Below are 25,095 nucleotides of genomic sequence, written 5' to 3' on the forward strand. Positions count from 1 at the left end.
ACCTTCGCGGTCACTTCTACTCGACCGAGTAAATGAGCTTCCATCGGCCACTTTCACTCGGGAAAAACAAACTACGAATGGCTTGATCCTCAACCGAGGTACGAAGACAACCTTAACCGGTCCAGCTGTAACAAAACCAAAGTCAAAATCTTGTTCTTTGTTTCGACTCCGATCGAGTAAATACCGATTGTCAAACCCAACGGCTCCCGTACCTCCAGCAGGAGGTACGCAGACACTCACGTTCCATCTCCTAACTATGTCCTGATCAGACACTTAGCCTAAGGACCCAACGGTCGCGAGTCACCTATGCCCAAAGAGCATTGACCGACCAAACGGAGTGAATCTTTAACCTTTTCTCGACTAAACGCGTAACGGATTAGCTACCCATTTACTCGATAGTCTTTGAGAAAACGGACGAAATAACCTTCTACTCTTAGATTCAGTTTCTTGTTTTCAAAGTAGAAAAACGCGTCTAGACGTTATCTCAATCGAAACACGACAAGAGCTGAACAAAGTCCCTTAGCGGGTTGTGTCGTTATCTATTTGCAAAAGCCAAAGGTCAAGAATCTATTGTCTCTAGGCGAACATATCGCGAGACTCTAAAGATAACTGAAATTTACTTAGAAAAGTTGCAAGTACAGATAAGGAACACAACAACCCGCAAATCTAAAAGTCTGCTTGAAAACAACGACTTACCGATAAAATGGAAGTACGTCTAGTAATACAACAACAGGGTCTATCAAGACCACAAACACAAAAAGTACAAAGGAGACACAGACAAAGCATCAAGGCGCATAATCTTGACCGACCTCCTCTGGCGTTCCAAGAGCAGAAGGACCGACCGGGTCTTCAGTAGCGGCAGCAGTCAGATCTTCCTCGACAGGCTGCGACGGCGACGTCTCCTCGACTCTATCGTCTTCCTCCTCTTCGTCTTCTCGTCCTTCAGAAGAAGAATCCGAGACGAGGACAGGAACCTCGATGCCCACGTTCTCGGCCTCCTCCTCTCGAACCGGAGTGTTGCCTATCTCAAGGTTGTCCTTTCCGAGGACCTCCTCCAGGTTCTCGTTCTCTGGACGCTCTTCAAGGTCACCTCTCTCCGGAACCTCAACGTGCTAAGCGGGGACCGACGTCACGTCAACCAATGGCTCTTCTGTTGGCTCCCCGGTAATCTCGAGCGAGGTAATAAGCTGAGAAGCCATCTCCGGTCTGATCAAATTTACGTTCGACCCATAAGGATCAAACGACGCTCTAAACCTGTCCTCGACGAAGCGAGAAGGGAGTCGCAGCGGAGAAAGAGTGAGGTCGCTATCAGATAGCGGACCTACACAAAGTTTCGTAGCCTCCACCTCGTAGAGATTCTCCTGCTCAGCGAAGACGTCGATCATCTCTTGCGGGATCTCCGTCCCACTCGCCCTTATCATCTCGAGGCACTTCTTCGTTCCAGAAGCCTGACCGTACAGGTTCTTTGCCTTCCGAATGGCCTCCAAGCGAGTAAAGTGGTCGCGCACGCGACCAAAGCAGCGATTTGCCTTCTCAATCATGGCAGCTTCGACTCTTTCTCTCTCACGAGTAACCTCCAAACCCCGGGAGTCCCTCAAGCGCTGCCTCTCTCTGGTCAACTTCTCTACCGCAGCGTCCCTCTCTTTGTGTAGCTCGGCCTTCTCCTTCTCCAGGTTCGCGGCCGCCTGCTCCAGACGAGTGTTCTCTCGGGTAAGCTCTTTCCTCACCGCTCCGGCAGATTTGAGCTTACCCTCCAGCTCTTCGAACTTCACTCGAAGAATCTCTTTCTCCTTCGCAGCCTTCTCGTTATCCTTCTTATGCTCCTCCCTTACTCTCTCGATGGCCTTCAACCTCGCCTGGGCAAGCTTCTCCGAAGACCCCAACTGGATCATCGTCTGCTTCAGAGCACTGTCGTACTTCTCAACGAGGAAGTTCATGCTCCTGTCACTCTGCAGAACGACAAACACAGATCACGTGAGATGGATGAACCCGATAAATCAAAGAAGGAGATAAAAGGAGAAAGGTAACGCAGTTACCCGTGCTCTAGAGGAAGCAGCGTCAATGTATTCACTCTTGAAGTAAAGGTCTTCCAACTGCGGCATCTCCTTCGTCCCGCCGCGAATTTGATGCGTCAGCTCCGCGCACCTAAGAGGATTAAGGATTAGGGGAGTTGTCTCATCATAGGAAAACTTGACGCGATCAGGGAACTCGATCCTCCCCCTCTTCACAATAGAACCTTCAGAACGAGAGCCTTTTCTCGCAGGCGGATCAGGAGCAGACCTCTCGCTCGCAACAGGATCACTCCCTCGCGTTGAGACCTTTCTCTTCTCTGGAGGGGTTTCAGGAGAAACGCCGTCTCTCGTGACGACTTCGACCAGGGCCGCCTCCACATCAGAAGGACGCGGCTCCGCTTCGATAGATCTCTTCTTTTTCTTCTTTCTGGGACGATCCTCAGGCACCCCCTCGGACGGGTTTGTCTCGACGGGATCCTCTGCAGCGCCTTCTCGCTCTACTGCCGGCGCCTCTCCGTGATCAACAGAGGAAGTAGCCCCTTCGTAAGGCCTCTTCCTTCCTCCTTTTCCCTTCCTTGCCTCCAAACCCTCAGAGGTTTCATCGAGAGAGGCGATCTCTTCAAGAGGAAGCTCTTCGGTTGCTCTCCTCTTGGATTTTCTACTCTTTTTCTTCTTCTTTTTCGGACTTGAGTCAGGAGGCTCCGCCCCAACCCCTTCGTCGACTAAATCGGGTGCTCCTTCCTTGGAAGCTCGGTCACCGTCAGAGCTGGTCGACGCTTGCACATTGGCGGGAGTTGACTTCTTCGAAAGCAATTGCAGCTTCCCCTTCAATAACGCACTCAGATCAGGAACTCCGTCCATCTTTCTAGCTTCGTCTAGTAGCTTCTGCTGTTTCCGAGTAAAAAGGGACAGGCGCGATTACAGGGCCCGAGTACAACGGGAAGTCTCGACTCCCAATCAACTGCAAAAAAGAGAGGAGGAGACTAAATGGTCAACAAAAACATAGAGATGGCGCAGATAAGTTGTTGATGAAAACTTCTCGGTGAAAGACCAACGAACTCACCTCTGGCAATTCGACCTTCTTGGCGTCTTATCCACTCTCGACTAAGATCGGGCCAACGGAGATGGCTGTGAGCCGCGATCGCCTGGGCACTCTCAAAGAATTTCTCCGGGTATGCGATGGTATTCGGATGGCGAACTGCAACAACAAGAAACACGCGATTAAGAATACCCGAATAGGACATGACAACAACAAACAATATCTACCGAGCGTTTTGTTCCATAGCACGCGATAGTCGTCCCCAGGAGGTTCTGAGAAGGCATGTTCGTCGGACTTGATATAAAAATATGAGCGCTGCCAGTCTTTCGTCTTGTTTGGATGCCCAGCCAAGACAATGTAGCTCGAACGCATCTTCTCTGAGAATATTCCATGCGGCTCCGCCTTCGTGAAAGTTAACTCTTCGAACACTCTCACCCTCATCGAGACGTCTATCTCCGCTGCCATCAGCATCAGCATAACCGCAATGCGCAGCGACCCATTGAGCAACGGACAGATTACGATGTCCCGACGAAATGCGTAAGACGTGATCAGTCGGGGAATCGGAAACCAGAGTTTCGTATGGTCCCCGAAATAAGATTCGTAGACGCACTGGTAGCCAATTGGAGGCGACCAAGGACGTTGCCCCTTTGAAGGAATAATGTATGTAACACTGGCGTCTCCACTTCGCCTCAACAAATCCCGCACCGTCTTGTGAGAGGAGCAAGAATCGAAGACATTCTCCCATGACTGAGCCCGCGTGTCACGAAGTAATTCAGGCGGGAGTGGAGAGAGTTCCTCGAAGATCCCGCCAGGATGATAGATTGTGGGACGGCAGTCTATCTGGTCGAAAGGAATCCCCCGATGAGCTCGTCTCAAATGTCTCGAGGTTTGGCTGGACGCTTCAGAACCACTACCGCTCACGTCGCTGCTCCCGACTTCAACGCGATCTGCGCCTTCATCACGAATCATCCTATGAGCATCAGCGACCAAAAGACGTTGAGATAGGGTCATGCTTTCTGTATCCCGAAGAGCATCGCGATGAATCAAGTCGAAGTCGTCCAGTGGGCGGTCAGTTGCTGACGCATCTCTGATCGGACTCGGAGAATCCGCGATGCCCTTCCCTTTTTCTTCTCGCGACAGTCGACTTCTTGGAGGCATGTTCCTTAATGTAGGGGACGACTACAACCGCCGAAAGATACCAACGAGTCTACGCAAGGAAAAACCTATCTAGAGAGAGAAAGTAAATGTAGAGAGAAGGGAGAGAAAAACGGATACCTGAATCTGGAGAGACGGGAGCGAAGGAGAGAGGTCTATTTATAGCAAAAACGAAGGCACGTTTTCCGAGTTCAATCATTAGGTCTATGAAGGCCTAAATGGGCCTCAAAGGCCGCCTGAATACCCAGGAACTTACTCGCGATGGTTCAGCTTTTCGCTGGAACCGGTTTTCGATCAAGAAGTTAGACCGGAATCGATTCCCTATCTCTATTTAAACCAGTCTCCGGTTAACCAACAAAACTGATCCCCGTCTTTTCACCCAAAATAATCTATCATCCGAGTAAACTGTATCTCATTGTAAAGACTGAGAGGCGAAAGCACGCGTCGACGACTAAACGCTACTCGGAGCGACTAAAAACACACGCTGACGACTAAAACGGGAAGTATTACCCCACGCATTAGAGCCTGCTATCCGAATGAACCTGACCCACAAATTCACTGAGACCGCCGCGCCGCTCACAAGTGAACTGAGGGGGGACTTATTGTAGGAGATGGATTACATCCCTCCGCAAGGCCCATCGAATAACAGGCCCTGATCCAGCGAGTTGGATTAGTCCGGTCGGCTCGGCGGCTAAACACGAGAACTCGACCCTAGAGTACTTTTAGCCGGTCGACCAAGCCGACCAAAAGTACCCGGCTTGAAGGGAATTCCGCCCGGACCCGTGTACGCGGCCTTTCGCATCAAGGCCCAAAGAAGCACGAAATTAGGGCATCAAGGGCAGGAGAACTATAAAAAGGGGAGAGGAAGCAACAAGACGGGGACTTTGGACCATTGGACATACTAAGCGGCTAGATCTAGGGTTTTAGGCGATTTCTTTGATCTTGTTGCTCTTTCACTTTCATGTCACTCTTGTAACCCTTCAGTTTGAATCTAATAAAACGTCTTTAGTCATCTCATTTCTGACTTCTTTCACTCTAGTCGACTGAATCCCGTTCAAACAATAAACAACTCGATCATCATCTGGTTCTCACTGGTATATCCAAAACCCTCTTCTAAAGTAGCATGCACACAACTAATATTTCTGGATTTAAATTGCAGGTTTTACAGTGATTTCTTGTCCATGCAGTAATGATGATTATGGCTTCGTTGCGATTCTAGTAAGTAGTAACACCTAAGAAAGTATCACTAAAGAAATCACTTACGACTGAAATTCGGCGAATCGGGAGTGAATCGTCGCCGATAAGTCAGCTCCGACGTCCTCACCACTCTTCTCCTCCACCTTATCTCTACAAGCTTCCATGGAGTCAGGAATCATTCCTCCTCCACCATCATCGTCCTCGGAAATACAAAGTATCTCATGTGGTCTCGCCGTTGAATCTCTTCCGCCGGCTCCGACGTCGTCGTCGACCATGACCTCTGCTTCGTCATCAACCATGACCGCTTCGCCGTTGACGACTTCGTTGGCGATGGAGGTTACGAGTAATGAATCCCCTGATTTCGTCCAGGCACAGTCATCGTCGTCGTCTTTAGCTCTGGTGAACACGAGTCTCAGCTCTCCGGTCTCCATCAACCCTCCATCTTCGTCACCTGTGCTGACATCTTCTACGTTGACTTTCGCTTCTTCTTCTTCGATGAATTCAACCGCGGTATCATCGGACGTGAAGAACACGATCTCAGAGCTCCAGAGCTCCATTGTCTCAGAAACCAATATCACTCTTGTCTCTTCTCATCCTGAAGAATGTAATGTTACCTTCAGTCAACAAACCTTGTCCCTGGAAAATGGAATGCAAGAACCACCTAAATTTGTAGCCACCTTAGGTGCGTGGGCAAAGCCACTTCTCTTTAAACATCCCGCCACCCCGTCTGAACCTAGTACCCCTCGGGATTATGACCCTGCAATTGTTGGGAATCAGTTAGCTGCTCTATGGCCGTCCTTGAATGATGAGATCTTAAACAAGAAACCAAAGAGTAGCCACCAAACCCGTACTCTCCAGCTTCCTGTTGAGAAGCTTCCACCTCCAGAGTTAAATGCTGATGGTAAAGTCCGATTCCCGTGGGCTGCGAGATTGAGCGCTCAATCTCGAAATCTATATCGTGCGGCCACTCCGACGTACAGACTTGATGGTACGCCACAAATCTCTATTCCTTCGAAGGTGCTAAAGCTTGGTCCTGAGAATAAGGATGAGTATATCATAGGAAAGTTCCATAGGTGTTCTCTACCACCAGGTGGTTTGGTTCACGCAGTGGCTAACCGAATTTGGGGAAGAAGCTGTAAAATAAGATGTAAGAAGATCGGTGAGTCGACCTACATGTTTCATATTCCCCATGAACCTACTCGCCATTGGGTAATTAAGCGAGGGATTTGGCATATCGATGACTGCTTGCTTTTCGTCTTGCCATGGACTCCAGAAGACTCCTTCAAAATGACAGAAATCTCCACCCTTCCTCTCTGGGTCAACCTCAAAAACATCCCAGATTGTTGCTACTCTCGTTTGGGGATAAGTCATGTGGCATCAGGCCTTGGCGAACCCATCCTTACCCACAAACCTCGACTTGATCCTACTACAATGGGTGAAGCAAAAGTATTAGTTGAGATGGAGCTTGATAGAGATTTCCCGAAGATTATTGCACTTGATGATAAACAAGGTAATATATTTCTTGTTGAGGTTGAATACACGTGGATACCGTCTACTTGTGGAAGGTGTGGAAATCTTGGCCACAAAGAGAAGCGGTGCCTTCTGACATCTAAACCGGAGAATGTCTTGCAGCCAGCAAGAAGAACAACATGACCGCTCTGACATTCCTGTGGTGGATATTGATGTTATTCTCCAACAAAGGGATCCAAAAACCGCAAAATCCTCACCAACTGCCAACCCAATGAAACCAAAGGTTAAAGCTAACCTCCCTATCTCTACTGCAGAATCTGATACTGTTGTGACTCAGGGTACTAAGGTTTTAAAGGATCAAAATATTGTCGAGACCAGACAGCAACTCCTAGTAGTTGACCATGGCGTCTCTGCGAATCACTCCTATTGTTCAGGCTTTGACCAGGAAACATGCAACACATTATCTGGAATTCAGTCGCCTTCTTCTCATTCACAGCATGAGGAGCCCGCTAATACGCTAATCTCTGTTACCATTCCTTCTCCATTAGTAGATTCGCAATCTACTCCTACTCATTCACAGATTATGGAGACTTCTCCATCAAACATTACCAACAACGCGGTCTTAGGATCATCTGATGTTGGTGCCTTTGTCACATCACCGGTTCACTGTGCATTTGAGAGTCCTTCTCATTTTACGGTACTTGGAGATGTGGACGAAGATGAAATTGAGCCTTCTACCAAGTTCAGCTTGACAAGAGGTGGCAGGGAATCAAAGGCTCCTATCAAATACCACAATATGGAATGGAAGACGGTCCGAGGGAGAGGTAATCGAGGTCGACGTGGCCGAAGTTCCTCTCATTAGGTTATGTTTTCATACCATTACTGGTCTATGTTTTCTACCTTTACCTTTGTTGCATTGGTTTGGGGTAAAAAGCTTATGAGGCTTGTCTCGTGAAAACTTTATCAAACTATAAGACCTAGGTCTTCGCTTGTAACCGTTTATGTTTTAATTTGAAAGCCCTTATTTCAAAAAAAAAAAAAAAAAAAAGTATCACTATACACCTTTTATCTGATCTATATGGCTCGGTTAACACCAAGATAAACCATACAACCATACCGTGACCTAACCAGCTCCTGAGACTCGACTCTGTCGTCTCCCTCATCGCTCACCATGACCGAGCCACGTCCCTCATTCTCATTCTCCTTCTGCGCCAAACCGAAGCTTCCTCCATTTGCCAACAAGAATAAACTTGCTCACGTCCTTTTTGTCTTTATTTTTTTTATGATCAAGTTTAGGGTTTTTTTAACTGGACTGTATCTTTTTGAAAAAATTATATTTCCATGCCATTCCGTTTTTTAATCTCTAATAAATAAAAAATCTATACTATTAAATCAGAATCCTAAGATTTCTCTTAGGATTTTACCATTGCTTTTTGAAAAAATTACATTTCCATGCCATTCCGTTTTTAATCTTTAATAAATAAACAATCTATACTATTAAAGTAGAATTTTTCATAGAATTCTGCCTTATTATTCTGGATAAAATAATTAATTAATTTCAGCCAAAAACTGAAAAAACGTATTAAAGCATTAATGACCTTAAATACTTTAGAACCTCAAACATTCCATTTCATGTACTAAACATTTACTACTCATATCGTTTATTAATTGTATTGATACAAACCAAACCGTTTGCCTTCAATCTAGCCATCCTTAATTATTATTTATTAACTCAAAATATTTGATGTTCCCAGATTTTGAAATATTTACTCAAAAACTGTAGTAAGATATGTATATTCCCAGAATTATGATAAAAATGGTCCCATATTTCACATAAAATAAAATATATACTTCTAAAAATATATTCATAAGGAATAACCAAAAGTATAGACAAACCGTTTGTGCTTATACTATTATAACATTATTTTTAACATACAATAAAAATAATATAAAAATATCAAACTATTGAAGAAAAATTTAACTGAAAACTAGCAACATTTAAAACAATATGTATTTAAATAGTTATTAAATTAGGTATTACAAAGAAAAAAATTGTGCTTTGCAATCCAAAATACTATAAATCAACACAATATTATGAAATGGGGTGAATTATTTTATTAAATATTATAATTTTTTTATCAAATTTTGATTTTGTTTATAATACGGGTTAGTTAATAGCTTAACTTTAAATATGTTTTCAGTTATATTAAAAATTATTTTTCACAGATTAAAATATGAGCACTCAAAATCAAAAATTTAACTTTATTTCAAAAAATGAAGATAGAAAATAATAATATTAGAGAATGACAACTAATAAATTATTTTCATCAATTTTTAAATTTTTTTTAAAACATTTGTATAGAACAGTGATAATGATTATATTCAGTATCCAAAATTTTCTGAATAGATAATATTATACAAAACATAAGATAAACTGTTTACAAATTATATTTTTTACTAAATAAATTTTTGTAATTAAAAGTTAATCTCGCGCTTTCAAATCGCGGGTCAAAATCTAGTTTATACTATTAAAGCATAATCTTTTTAAGGATTCTGCCATTTCTTTTTGAAAAAATTACATTTCCATGCTATTCTTTTTTTTAATCTTTAATAAAGAAATAAAAGAATATTCCAAAAGAAAAAATAAACTTATTCTACCCTAAACATATTTCCAAAACCATAGACACAATATAATTCGTGGGCCCATATCAAAACAACAATCAGTTTTCAATTAGTTTACTTCCATTTACGAATTTCTATTTTTCACTCATCTTGACCCAAATTTTTTAAAAATTACATTGATATTATAAGTAGCGTCAATGAGTTTACAAAGAAATTTTTTTTTTGAAAAACTATTAAAAATTTATTTAAATAAAATATGTGTCACCAAAAAAATAATGTGGGTTTCAATACTTTAAAATTTTATAAATTTTAGTTCACCTAAGAAAAATAAGCATAATAAATTTTACATATAATTTATACAAACTTAAAATAAATAAATTATATAAATCATAGTTTCTGTTACATAAAATATTTAAATATTAACTAAAAATTAATCCCGCGCTTTCAAAGCACGGGTGAAAATCTAGTGTGATGATTAAATTTGAGGGTAGATTCTCAACTATCCAAAAAGTAACCGTAAACCTAAAATCAGGGTGTTACATCCATCCACTATAATCATGACTATACCATCTGCTTACCTGAGTGATGAGGCTTTAACTTCAATAACTTCAAACATGAACTGAAGAAACCACATCCAACAGTCACTAATTCAAAAATTCCAGTCCTTAAGCAAGGCTCCTACTGCATAAAATGTTTCGTGTACTAATGTTCTGAGCATTTCTCCATCACTCTATTAGCAACTTGTCCACCTTCCGATATGGTAAATAGATCTTTAGTAGAAATTTTAATGCATTTGAACTGAAAGCTTCAGGATATGAGATGAATGATGCTTCTTCTCATAAACCTGTTGAGATAGGCATATAAAACCTTCCCAGAAGATACGAGAAATGCAGTGGACGTTCGTGGCTGTGGAAAACATAGAGGAGACCGCGGGTCGTATCAGTAGGTTTACGAGTGTGATCTCTTCTACTTTTTCTCTATGAATTCTACTTTAATGTTTGTTGTCTTTAACTTTCATAAACAACTCTTCTAAATTGTATGACCCAAAAGTCATATCCTTGTATTATTTACCCATTTTATTAGCAAGCTTTTCTTTAAAAAAAATGCTATTTAAAAATTTTATTTAAGAACTTCTTTATATAAGGTTGAAGAAACATATAAAAAATCATAGCAGAGAATTGTTAATACCTTTATGCTTAACTATTTAGGGTATATTAAAGAAAGTTTGAAGTTGTCATTTTTATTAAAATTTAAAATAAGATGAAAGCCATTGTTGACAAAAAGACATGATAACTTATTTATAACTTGTTGGGACACCAATCTGATAGTTTATCTGCCACTGAAATCTTCTCACTTCTCACAGCTTGATTAATTTTGTATCATTTTCCTACAGATCAAGAGGAACAACCCCTATAAGATTACAATGTTGCATTTCGTTCTTAAGTTTCGACAAAATTCATGAATGAGTTTATATAAAACTAATAACGACACTAAACTTTAATTACCTCTTCTCACGCTGTTCTCAAATTTTCTCATGTGAGGATCAAGATATTGGCGGTCGGCTTCATATCTTTCATCATATGGTCCATATGGTGACCTGAAATAAAAAAAGCAACATGATTTTCCTTTATAACGAAGGATTAATTCATCATTGAAAACAATAAGGATAGACTTATTAGTAAAAAATATTCTTAATATAATCATGAATTAAATTGCTGATTGAACACAAATAGCATGAAACATGATTAGGGCTACTAAAAGAGCATGAAACATGATGATTCCCTTACTATATGCTAAATCAACAATTTCTCTCCTTACTTACGTCATCTACATCTAAGAATGAATTACCGTATATCATCAGATCTTCTCAAATGAGGATTAACAGTTAAACCAGAAGTTCTGTAGGTGGGACTCAGTACACTATTTGTTGGCCTGGGATATAAACAAGAATGTATTAGTTATGATCATAGATTCATAAAAATTTGCTTTCATTAGTAAATTTCCTATTGTTAATCATTAACTGGTTTCAACAAAAACAAAATAAAAAGAATCCAACGATGGATATATACAGCACCGCAAGAGATACTATATAACTTATTAAAAGGGTTGAAGAAATAATTTCTAATAAGAGTAATCGTCCTGACGAGTAATATAAATCTCCATAACCGATACTTTCTATATATTGAGAGTATCACGCATATAGAAAATAGGGTAAATATACTATAACATATAAAAAGTTAGATTGAAAAACCTTTCTTCACGAAGATTAAGAAGATCTGCAAATGATTCGTTATTTTCTCCTGGCGAGATGATCCTCTGCATTTTATAAGTAACCACATTATATTCTCCGATTTCGTAAATTTAGCTTACTTCTATAAAATAAAAATTTAGACAAAACGTACCATTCGTTTAGCAGAAGATGATGATTCTCCAAACGCACATTCGTTACTTTGTGGTCGACGTCTTCTCTGTGACATTCATTTATAAATAATTTTTAGTGTATATGTAGTCATACATAAGATATTGATACACGTTTATGTGGTTGCTGCTTACTAATGTGTCAGTTGCGAGATGGTGAGTTGACGATTGTCCATTGATATGACCTCCAGATTCCTTTTTGGAGCACAGTACAATAGTAAATATTTAGTTAACTATCGTGTCATATTTATGTAGAAAGTTTTTCTACAAAAAAATTATATGGTTTCATTTTCTTTAATATTTTTTTCCTACAATTATATGGTTTGATTTTTTTTTTATTATATTGTTTGATTCATTGCATAAAAAGTGTTTGTACCTGCAGAAGTAGGGATGGGTTTGTGAATGGTCGTATATGTGTCTGGTTTTTAAGGCAAGGGGATTTAAAACTTGATGAACGTTGATCAATCAACCCTTGCGTGCCACTATATTCCCTTTAAAAGAGGAACCAAAATAATGTGTTCAGTTTTAGATTCAGCGATAATAATTTTGGAGAACATCTTATTATATTGTGCAAAATCGGAAAAGACTGGGTACCTTGAAGAGTTTGAGGGCACTTGTGATCTGGGTAGGAGCGAGAAATTACATTGTCGATTAGTGCCCGAGTTGGGGTTCATGTATGGTAGACTGTAGAGGATATGTCATGTAGGAGCCCAATTAGTTTAGCAAAACAAACATAGCTATAACTGTTTGATAAAAATGCAGATATAAATACATATGTATATATATATATTGAGAGAAGAACATATCTATACTATTAAAGCAGGATCCTATTGTTTTTTTTACCTTAGTCTGCCCTTTTTATTAACATTGCATGTTTCATTAAGGACAATCAAGTAATATTAATAACACATCTATATTGGGCCATTATTTTCGGATCCAGCCCACTATCCACATCAGATCTCTCTTGGGCCATTTGGGCCGATTAAGAAATTAGATCCAATTCTCACATTTTTTTTCCTTTGGGCCATTGAGTCCAAGTTCAAATAATTTTTTTTTCAACCATTCTTAATTAATTTTTTTTCTTTTCTTAATATAATTTAAGCATTCATAAAAAAAATTGATTTTTTCATTGAAAAGTATAAATCTTTATTAAAAGTATATAATTATTTTTATTAAATATATTAACCACATAATAAAATTAATTCATCAGAGTTATACCAACTTAATTCATTAAAAAAAATAAAGTTTAATTTTTTAAACATAAATAGTCATTTAAAATGAAACACGATAAAGAAAGATAAAAAGTTTAAGTCTTTTATAAAATAAAACACAAATATATGAAATATGACGCTAAATATTTCTCAATTGAAAAAAAAAAAAAAACCCGCGCTTTCAAAGCGCGGGTCAAAATCTAGTAACTATTATATTGGAGAACAAAAATGTAAGTGAAACTTAATCACAAATCAGTTAGTTGTTTAAGAAAAGGTGATCTTGCCCGCCAACTAAAGAAGATGGGGCCAATGGTTGCTGGCTATGCATGCCAGAAGAAGAAGCAAATGGGACATGCTGATATGACGCATTTGAAAAACAGTTTGGTGCCCTCCTTTTTCCAAAAAAAAAAAATGTTTTTTATCAGTTTCTTATAATTTATAAGTAATTTTTGCATTTTGGTTACAATATCAATTCGGGATGGAATTGTTGGATTCTACGTGAGTTGAGTTATTTGAATTGCCCCTATGTGGCAGTTCCAGTTACATTTATAGGTTTCGTATTGATTGTTTAGCAGATATTCTGAATTACTTTAAAAAAAGGGTTTGCTTTTGGGTTAAAATGATTTGAACATACCCAAATGTAGAATTAGGATCATAACGACGAGAAAATTGTTGTTGATACTGCTGCTGCAATCGATTATAGATATTTAGTGTTTGGTTTAGAGATTAACCAAAATTTTGAGTTAACAAAAGAAGTAAAACATAAAATGTACTGTACCATTGTAGGAATATTTGGCTCTTCAAGTGAAGTAGTCCTTGCATTCAGCTGCTGATTGACACCAGTCAATGCTTCAGATCGTCTTGGGCCACTGTCCATCGTCATCTGATTGTATAAACCTTGATTATTTGGTTGAACATGGAAATTTCTTCCTTGTTGGTGCTGCTGTTGCTAAGATTCATTGTAAAGTAAATATTAATACACTTATTATAATTAATTTGTCTAAATCCGTAGCTTATGATGAAGAACGTTTTGAAAAGAAGATGCAAGTAATTAACTTACTACTGCATGAAAATTTTGAGTAGGGAGATGGTAGTTGTTAAGGTTTTCTTCAGTTCCTAAAAACGATGGCTGCAGTTGCTGACCATACATACCAAAGAAAATGAAGGAATTGTAAAACTTTAGTTTGACATACTTGATAAGCAATTGTGTCATGTAGTTTATAAAATTATTTTAAAGTTTTCTAAAATGAGGATTTAGAAAAAACGTACCCTTCGGTTAACAGAAGATGATTCTCCACGTTCAAGACATTGGTTACTTTGGCGTTGAGGTCTTCTCTGTAACTTACATTTACAAATATTTCTTAGTGCAAGTACAGTCATGCAAATTATACTTATGCAAATAATAAACTATATACAGTTAATTTCCCATTGATCTGGCCTCCTGTTTCCTATTTGGAGACCAGTAGTCATAAATATGTAGTTAATTAACAATAAAATGATTTCAGACAAAAAAGAACTAAAATGGCTTCATCCTTCGTTAGAAAATGTTTGTACCCGCTGATGTATAGATGAGTTGAAGAATGGACGTCCAGGCGTCAGATTGTTAAGGAAAAGAGAATTAAAACTCGATGAAGGCTGATCAATCAACCCTCCCATGCCACTGTTATAAAATTGGATCCAAAATAATATGTTTGGTTTTAAAAATCAGATATTGTCATTTGGAGTACAAAAGCTTATTTTATCTATTGTGCGAAATTGAATAAGACTCCATACCTTGAAGAGCTTGAGGGAAACTGAAGCCTGGGTCTGGGAGAGATATTACATTGTGGACTAGTGCTCGAGCTAGGGTACATGTAAGGTAGACATTGTTGAGGACAAGTCCTGTAGGAATCCAAAATATTCAGCAAAAGAATATATAGTTAATTATATAACTTGGTTTTATTGTTTATTTTGTATGCGAAACAAATGGTAGGAAAATAATTTGTGTTTTGTATCAATGGTAGCACTCAAGGCATGTAAGTGAAAAACCTAATCACAAATCAAGGGAATTTTTTTTTGAGCAAAATCAATGGATTGTTTTACTTGAAATTTATCGGGTTCTTTTCTGTAAACTGAGTAATTTCTCGGTTTTCTTCTAGTATATTGAAGAAAAGGTGGTCTTATGTACCTAGTTAAAGTATTAACCAGCCTTGAGGCTGAAGGTTCTTCTTGCTGGCCAACTAAAGAGGATGGCACCAATGGTTGCTGTCCATACATACCAGAAGATGAAGAAAATAGGACATGTTGATATGACGTAGTTGATAAACAGTTCGGTGTCCTGCTTTTTTCAAAAAAAAAGACAGAATATTGGATCAAAATTTCTTCTATATATGTTATAACTTATAAGTATATAAAATGTTTGCATTTTGGTTAAAATACCAATTTGGGATGGAATTTTTAATACTACGTGAGTTGAATTATTTGAATTGCCAACCATGTTGCATTTCCAAGTATTATAACTTTCATAGTGATTGTTCAACAAAGATTTCATAAAACTACGTAAATAAAAATATTATTTCACTAGATCTGTTTAAAAAAAAGAATAACATACCCAGATGTAGAATTGATATTGTAAAGACCATGATATTGTTGTTGACGTTGCTGCTGCATTTGAATATAGATATTTGATTTTTGGTTTTGAGATAGTATAAGTAAAAGTGAGTTAATAAAAGAAGTAAAAAAATAAAATAGGTCATTGTCCATTGTAGGAGTATTTGCCTCTTGAAATGGATCCATCATTACTTGATTGTCTGAACCTTGACTATTTGGTGGTACATCGTAATTGCCCTCTTGTTGTTGCTGATGTTGTTAAGATTAATTAAAAGTTATATATATATATGCACTAAAATTTGTTTAAATTTTGTACCTTATGATAAAGATTTTCTTTTTTGAAAATAAGATGTAAATAACTTACTATTGCACGACAACTTTGTGTAGGGATATTGTCGTTGTTAAGGTTTTGCTCAATTCCTAAAGATGATGGCTGCAGTTGCTGACCATATATGCCAGAGGATAAAGGAACTGTGACATTTTTGTTTGGCATACTTGATAAGCTATTATGTGTCCTGTATTTTATGAAATTATCATTTCATTGCTGAGAAGTTAATAAACCAATTTAATATAAAATGTTGCCTTTAGTATCAATACCAGTTTGGAGTTGGTATATCAGGATTATAGCTTAACTCATCAAGCACGTTGTGATTACCATCATTCTCTGCCATTAAACGCTGCAAGATTTTTATTTGAAATTACACACAAATATAATAGGCCAGTTATCAAAAAACAATACACATAAATATAAAACCAAAAGGTTTATCATCAAAACTAGTAGTCTATAAAGTAGATATATAAAAATTAAAGTGAATAAAACAAAAATTACCATCAAAGGTTCAGGAGAACCTGAAGGATGTACATCTTCAGACAAATTGCTTTGAGAACTCGTATTTGCTAGTTTTGGCTAAAATTGATAAACGAGAAATGTAATGATATATTTTTATATGATAGTTATGTATATATATACGGTATATACATGACAGATTATATATACATATTCGTGTATGTGATGCATTTACATAAATAACGGTGACATAAAATAAAATAAAATTTAATAAAAGTAAAAGGAAAGCTAAAGAAAAATACAAATAAAAATAGAGCATAAATAAAATATATGGAGCACAAAATTTTACAGGAAAATCATCTAAATTTAATTTAGAAGAAGCTTTCTGGGTTTAATTTGTTTGACGAACTTTGTGTGAGCAAATCTATGGAAGTGGTGAAACAGATATGAAAGTCGATGGCATAGATGAAAACATGTCTTACTTACAAGTTACAACAAAAGCATATAGATCATATGCAAAGATAAAGTTAATACTGATGAAATATAACCGAGGGTTTTGTCTCCGACAACATATATTATGGTTTTATCTCAAATTGTCTCTGACAACATATATTATGATTTTACATAAAACGTCAGATAGAAAGATGTAAACGAATAACAATAGAGAAACACTTACTGGAATCAAAGGAATAACAATGAGAGAGACACTTACTGGAATGTAACTGCGAGATATTGAAGGGTAAAGAGGTAGAGATATGGATATCTGAAAGTGAAAGCATTACAATATATTAAAGGGATAGACACAAGAGTTGTAATAATTACATATTAGGAAGAGTTATATAAAGGATAAAGAAGATGTAGAGTAATTACTGTTCAAGAAATTATTTCACATTACCCGATTTACGAGCTTTGGAAAAGGTTAATTTTTATTTTACTAATCTAACACAATTAGGTGAAATCTACATATATCAAAGTTACCCCATTTCTGTTTGTGCCACTTCATCTAAGAATCTAAAGTTAATCAATGATCATCAGTTTCTCGATTACATATAATCTTCAGTATTTTTTTCTCTAGTGAAATCGGTGTTATGAATAAGTTTTTTCCTGAACAAAACTTTTTGGTGAGATTATTATTAAATTAAGAACTTTTAGAAAATAATGGTAATTTTGGAAGATAATATTTCCAAATCTATATACAATGAGCTGTTACAGCTCACTTCTTTTCCAAAAACTTATAAAGAAAGATAAGGAAACAGAATATTTAAAGGAATATCAAAAATAGAAAATTTATCCTCACAGTCTTCATAAAACTTCTCTATAAATGTTCTAAGATTATTAAAAAAACATTAGTAAATCTAATCTATTAAAACAAAAGTACAAATAAGAAATCAAACAAGTAATAAAAGGGGATATAAGCCTCAGTTAGGTTGTCCACGTAGGATAGGAAAATCGTCCCATTAGAAGAGTCTTTTTTGACACGTCAGCACGGCTTTGGTAATGTTGGGCTTCGTTTTTTTTTTAGGCCAAATGTTGATGTCAATGGCCCAGGAAACTAAACTTTGCGTTTTCGTGATGAAACTAAACTTTGCATTTTGTGTTTTATTAGAGATTTTTTTTTAAACGTCTTAACTTTATTGATATCAAATCAATGTAACATATTACATGAATCATAAATTACATAAAACATGTTGTTAATACAAACTTTTAACAGAGACAGCAGTAACACGATGCTTCCTAGCGCATTCGTAGGACAGGCTGACTCGCTAGCTTTCTTCCGCTTCGTTCTTGGTTTTATAAGATCTTTCTTGTGGCTCTCAATTTTTGTGAGTAAATGTCTTTTTTTCTAAAAAGATCATTGGATGCGATCCATCTGTTACATCGCAATCCGTTCCAAACACTCCCGCTGAAGGAGATAACATGCTTTGTTATAACTATCCATGTCATTGAAATTCTTTTGCTTTAAAACCAATAAATCCATATCTTCAATTTGTTTTGTTGTAAAAACATCTTTGGACTCCTTACTTTTGTGGACAATGACTCGTCGATCACCACCATTATAGAACTCTGAAGAATTCCCACTCGGTGATTCTCCAGAATCATTAACATGACAATCACCCTATCAGATGAATAGACAAGACGTTCAGGAGATGATTGTCCCAATCGTCTCTTCAATATCCATATGATGCACGACCTACACTTTCTCTTATTTGACCATGGCGGTTTCCAATACCATATTACAAATTTAATCCAATGATTCTCAATCGATAACGCGAGAGTAATAAGAAAACTGCACCCAAAGGTCGGACAAGAACATTCCCAAGGGAAGAAAACAACAACGCCAACCTTGACGTGGATCATAGTCGATAACAATAGGAGAAAAACCAGTGTAGATGTCGCTACCGGATATACGAACCGATCAGCCTCGCCATGATTCGAAAATAATGAAAGGAGGATTTTGATGTCGAGTGAAGAATTTCAACCTAGACAACAAAGATGGGCACAAAACCTTCAAAGATGTGCGTGTAGAAAACATAGGAACAGGAAAACAAGAGAATCCGGCGGTTAAAACCGTTTATTAGAGATTTATTGTTATCATTCTTCAACTCTTTAACACATCCGTCTCCGACTCTTGGCTAATCTTTGTCTGCAGACACCATGATTTCTTCTCTCAACTCTTAATCTCCCCTATAGTTCAATGTATTCCTCTTAATTTCGCCAATAAATGTTATTCTCATTAACCCAATAACGATGTCGACCTCTTCGTTTCCTTCACGTTAACCCAAAGTCGTGGAAGCCGTCGCTATGGCTGCTCTTAGGCGTAGCAAGAAGAAGAAGCTAAGTCACCGACTCATCCACTCTATGATCGGTCGAAGTCGAATACTACACGTGAACTTAAGAAGGCGGCGAAATCCCATAAGCCTCCGTTGAAGAAACAGAGGAAAGTTGTTTCGGATGAGAAGCCTGAAGCTTCTAACGATGATGATGAAGAAGAAGAAGAAGAAGAAGAAGAAGAAGAAGAAGAAGATGGTGATGGTGACGAGGAGGAGGACACAGAGCCATTGGCCGACCACTTTCTCGATGGTAGCGATGATGAAGAGGAACCTTTGGGTTCTGATTCTGACTCTGATGGATTTGATCTCGCAATGGCAGGATCTGGTAAAAGTAAAGCTATTGATGAAGAACGTAAAAGGCAGGAGCAAGATGCAAAAGATGAACTACATATGAACATAAAGGAACAACCTGACGAGTTTCGTCTGCCAACCAAAAAGGTTCAATCTTTTGGAATTTTACAAATCAAATTCATTCCTTTTTTAACATTTTTATTTTGCAATTGTTGGTTGGTTTATGTTGAAAAGATCAATGGAGCATTATAAGTTTAGGTGTCTTGTCATTGCTAGACCATCTCCAACAATAGATATGGTGTTAGAGTTCTAAATCAATTTTTTAATTGAAAATAATCAAATTAAAAAATTTAGATACTTGTTTAGTTTTAACTCCTCTAATGGTAGAACTAATTAAAGGTTCTAAGTTTCAAAATTTTGAATCACATTCTATAATTAAAAAAAACTTATAATTATTGAATTACATAAAATTTAAATTAACTTGACATAAAACATATAATATAGATTGAGAAATCATAAATAAAACTAAACGATTAATAGTTATTTTGCCTTGTACCAAATTTACGTCATATATGCTCAACCAAATAATTTTTCAATTGTTCAACTAAACCAAAACATATATAATATAGATTGAGAAATCATAATTTTGATTAACTAAACCAAGTTTTTTTCAAACCCCATCATCCTAATCGATCAGAGATTCAATAAACATAACCAACAAAAAGTTTGGTCTTTTAAATGATAAAAACTTGCCTCTTTCGTAACAGAGTCTTCCTGTAGTGGAATCGAATATTTTGAAGGAATCTTTCGAGCTTATCGCAAACCCACTACACAAAGACCGAACAGTCAACAACAAGAACAACAAAAGGGCAGTAAAATTTCCTGGAAAATCCAGGAAAATGATTCAAATTTTTGTTGTGAAACTCACCTGTTATTTTGATTGAAAGAAGCAGAGTAGATACAGGATGGGGAGGACTGATTCGCCATGTCACCAAATTGTGAAAGACGATCTATGTTTCGTCTACAAGGAGTTGCTTTCTGTTTACTTTATATATATGCTCTGTTTTCGTCTTCCTCCTCTTGTCCTTAACTTCTTCCTCGTCCTCATTCTTGCTTTCTATAATCTCTTCTTCGTCTTTATCTTTCAAGCTTTCTTCTTACAATTCATCTTCTGTCAATCCACGAAAGAAAGAGAGAACAATTGGGTTTAATTTTTTTTTCTTTAAAATACTAACCTATCAAAAAGTGACACCTATACTTAGAATTGGCTCCAAAAATTCTATTTTTAGAACCATATCTATCTATTTTTCCTCTTTTTGATTTAATTTTGAACATATAATTACTTAGAACCATGAGATAGAATCCTCATGGATACCCCATTATTGATCTACTTTTCCAGGAACTTGAAGAAGAGTCAAGTGGGCCACCAGATCTTCCTACCTTGCAAACGAGGATAAAAGAGAGTGAGAAATTTTTTTCAAGTTTTATTTCTTTTAAAGATTCTTCCTAAGGAACTAACCTTTGTTTTATAGCTTGATATTACTTTTATGTGTTCAGTTGTTAGAATGTTGTCGAATTTTAAGGATTTGAGGCCAGAAGAAGTGAAGAAGAAGGAATTTGTTGAATAGATTAAGGCTGATATTGGTTCTTATTACGGCTATAATGAGTTTCTTAATGGAATTCTGGTTCAGGTTTTTCGCTAATCGCTGACTTCACTTTTTATGTACACTTTTTTGGTTCTTTTTGGTGTAAAGCTATTTGTGAGCTAATTTTGTTACTCACATATGTTGAATTGGTGTATTGTGGCAGATGTTTCCTCCTGTTGACTCATGGAACTAATCGAAGCTTTTGAAAGCAAAGGCCTACGTCTATACGTCCACACTCTTAAGGTGAACTTGGTTGTACAGTTATACTGTGGAGTGTCTTGAAGTAAGTGTTTCTCAATCGTTGACGTATAATTATATGACGATGTTTGTTTTGGATAGACTCGGTGACGGGATTTGGCTGATGTACTTTTGAACAGAGGAGTTGATCTAGATCCATTAAGCAAGTGGTCAAAAGTAAGTTGTGTTTGAAGATTGTCTTCCTTTCGATTGAAAAGTACTCCCTCCGTATCACTTTAAGTGGTGTTTAGGGATTTTAATTTTATTTCATATTATGTGATGTTCTCGTTATTCTAGATAAAATTTAATATTATTAAAAAGTTGTGACCAGTTATAAAATATTGTATTTTTTTTTATTGGTTAAACTAATTTTATTTAATGTTACTTTTATGTAACCGAGATAGACTTGATAAAATTTTGTATTTTCTTAATCTTTATGTAAAAACTTTAAACACCAACTAAAATGATACAGAGGGAGTACTATTTTGTGGATTCTGCAACTAATCATGTTAGTAAAAATTGCAGGCTGGACTTGTCGTTTATGATTCACAAGTTCCAAATGGTGCAACTTCTGAGTATATGCTGGTTTCTATATCGTACGTGTCTTCTTGATTTTTGTACTTCCAGCTCACACATACTTAATGAATTTCTTTTCTTGCTTGCTGCGTTGGGTACCAGTGGGTCGCTTGATGGGCAGCAATGGTTGGTTGTTAAGGGAAGATTTGCACCCAAGAATTCCGAAGAGATCTTGCTGCGCTATATCAGCAAGTAACTTTCACTTTGTCACTTTCTATCAACTTTTGAAATTTGAATTGTCAAAAACGAATATCAAGTTGGTGTTCTTAATGTAAATCCTTGCATGGGGTTTTCTTAAATGAGTACGTCATTTAATTTGGTAGCAAGAGCCAGTACATGATTCTTTTGAAAAACGAATCAAAATATTACCCAAAGCTGTTTCTATCTGTCCTTTCTGCGCAACTAGGTAATCATGACAATACGCACTACATAAAAGACATAACTGGCTTACAAGTTTTATACGATTGAGATCTTTTAAGACCTGGTTAATTGGTTTAATTATATAGATAAATTATTTATTGTATTTATAAATAGTTTTCTTTGATATTTTGGACCATAACCCTTTTCTCACTCATCAAATACATAGTCTATAGATGTTGAAATGAAAGAATTTGCAAAGAAAGCAAGTAGATTTGGTAATAGATCAACTTAATGAGAAATAAAACTATGGGAAAGCTGTTGGAGATCAATGGCAAACACTCTATAATTTGTATCTTGGTAAGAAAGCCTTTATAAATAAACACTTGACAAAAAAACATTACTCTTTCTCAGTAGGAATGAGCTTAGATGTTGGACGTATAGTTTTGGTTTTGAAGTTTTCCTTTTCAAGAAAAGGAGCTGTTTTGTGGATGAAGTCTGTCAAAGCTACTAAGTTATAGGTTTCCAGTTTGATTTGCTTATTGTGGTATGTCTTTTGTTCTGTTTTATTTTTCCGGGAAAAGTTCACTACTTGACATCTCTAAATAAACCAGCTAGGAAACAAATGCTTTTGCGGGAAAGTTAGCAGTCACTTTTTGCTTCTTTCTATTTGTATATTGTTATGTTTGTGTTCCATTTATGATTTATTGCAGATATAGGATTTTGCTTGCTATTCTGAAGTTCACAAGAAAACACTTCTAAGATAATTCTACAATGTAACTATGTAAGATCATAGTCTTCCTTCATAGACGATGCTTCTCTCTAATGAAAAAATCTGGTTGCTTCAAAAACTATAACAATAATGCTTCTTTGATGGTTTATTTCTTTGTCTCGGTAGGCTTCTTCACTTATTTTCTCTACTAGAGTTAATTAGGATCATTACCATTCAAACGACTGATCGTTAAACGTCTAACACTAAGCAACAACACAGTTTACCACACAGTAAGGATACTACAATAAATGGAACAATCCAAAATCATAAATTGAAGCCTAAACTTGGCTGTTTTTGTTTCTTGAGACAGTCTTATTGACCTTCAACTATTGTTATCTATTATGATATCTACACACGCAATGCCGTCATACCATATATAATCGTGCATATTTATATTTAAAATGCAAAAAAGTCTATTGAATACTAGTAAAACAGATTCGATGTGAGAAAAAAAGATGGATATGGCAGAGGAAGGGAGACCAAGAGATTGACGAATGTGTTTTCAGTTCTCACCAAAAGGATAATGTAAGATGAAAAATCTTCTTTTCCTGCAAAGAAGCTTAAAAAAAGAGAGTCCAGTCTCCAACACGAGGTCGTGCACGTGTTTTAAATTTGCAGTCATGGCTTGATTTATATGTTTTAGATATAAGGTTTTATGTGGTCGTTTGTTTAAAAAGTTTGTCATTTAGTTTTGCTCTTATTTTATTTTTCATTTGTAAATGTTTTCCCATAAATTTGTTTGGTGGACAATATCACTTTTTCTTCCTTTGGTCAATTTGACTAAATTTACTCTCTAATTCGGTATAAAATGGTTCAGTTTGGTATGAAAAATAACAAATTTAAATCATCGGTCAAACTAATAAAAAAATTGTATGTAACATTAAACCAAGATTATGTGTTTCAAAATAAAAATTGAAACCAAGATTGTATACTACAAATTTAGTTAGCCCAATAAAATTAATTTTAAAATAAACCAAAAATATGGTTTACGTAAATCATAGATGATCAACACATAAAATATTTAGATTAAAATTAACGATTAGTTAATTTCTAACTCATACCATTAAATCTATAATTTCAAACATTAAGACCCACAATAAACCACGAGTTTTAACATTTCTAACTCATATTTCATTCTCTACTATTTTTATAAATCCTCACAAAAAAAGATATAATGGTATTAGAAAACTCGATCTCATACTCTTTTGATCAAATCCGATTAATTTATGTATTTTATAGTGTTATAAAACTTAAAACATTATAAAAAATTACAATTCAGGATTAAATATCAAGGAAAGAGTATCAATCATAACTCATATGATTCACTCAATCACTATAATCACTCCATCATATATTCTTCTTAATGATTATATGATCTTCACATTTATTGTTTGATTCATATAGCTCTTCTATACAATGCTATGTAACTCTCTTTATATCAAGAACACAATTCATACATTTCTCATAAGTTATTGTGGTATCAGAGCAGGTTATTTGTGTGAGTTTTGATCCACCGATCAAACTCAAGATAAACACGTTTCCGTAGCTTATTTAAAATTTCACGTTTTTTTTTGTTTTCTTCGTCTTTTATTTCAAGTTTTTCTTAATCTTTTTGTTCTCATTTGTTACGTTTCCTTTTATCAAGCCAAAGTGCTTCTTGTAGTGATTTATAAAGCCAACGTTCCATTTCTTCTGCATCTTTAGTCCAGGTGTGCACACGTCCACTTTCTTCTGCAACTCAAGAGTTGAGATGTGGTCAAGTCATTTATGACTCCATCAAGCTATATATGCTTCCACACGACTAGTATAGTCGTCCGTGTCTAAATCAATCCAAGCTACAAGTCCGTCTCACAGTATGGTTCAAGCGCAATGCTTCTTCTTATCT

General features: G+C 36.5%; 1 pseudogene; it reads left to right on the plus strand.

Moving 5' to 3' along the window:
* Positions 1-14,464: 14,464 nt before the first annotated feature.
* Positions 14,465-22,431, plus strand: LOC106399579 (annotated as a pseudogene).
* Positions 22,432-25,095: the final 2,664 nt, after the last annotated feature.

Source organism: Brassica napus, chromosome C5 (genome assembly GCF_020379485.1).
Source record: "Brassica napus cultivar Da-Ae chromosome C5, Da-Ae, whole genome shotgun sequence".
Taxonomy (NCBI): Eukaryota; Viridiplantae; Streptophyta; class Magnoliopsida; order Brassicales; family Brassicaceae; genus Brassica; species Brassica napus.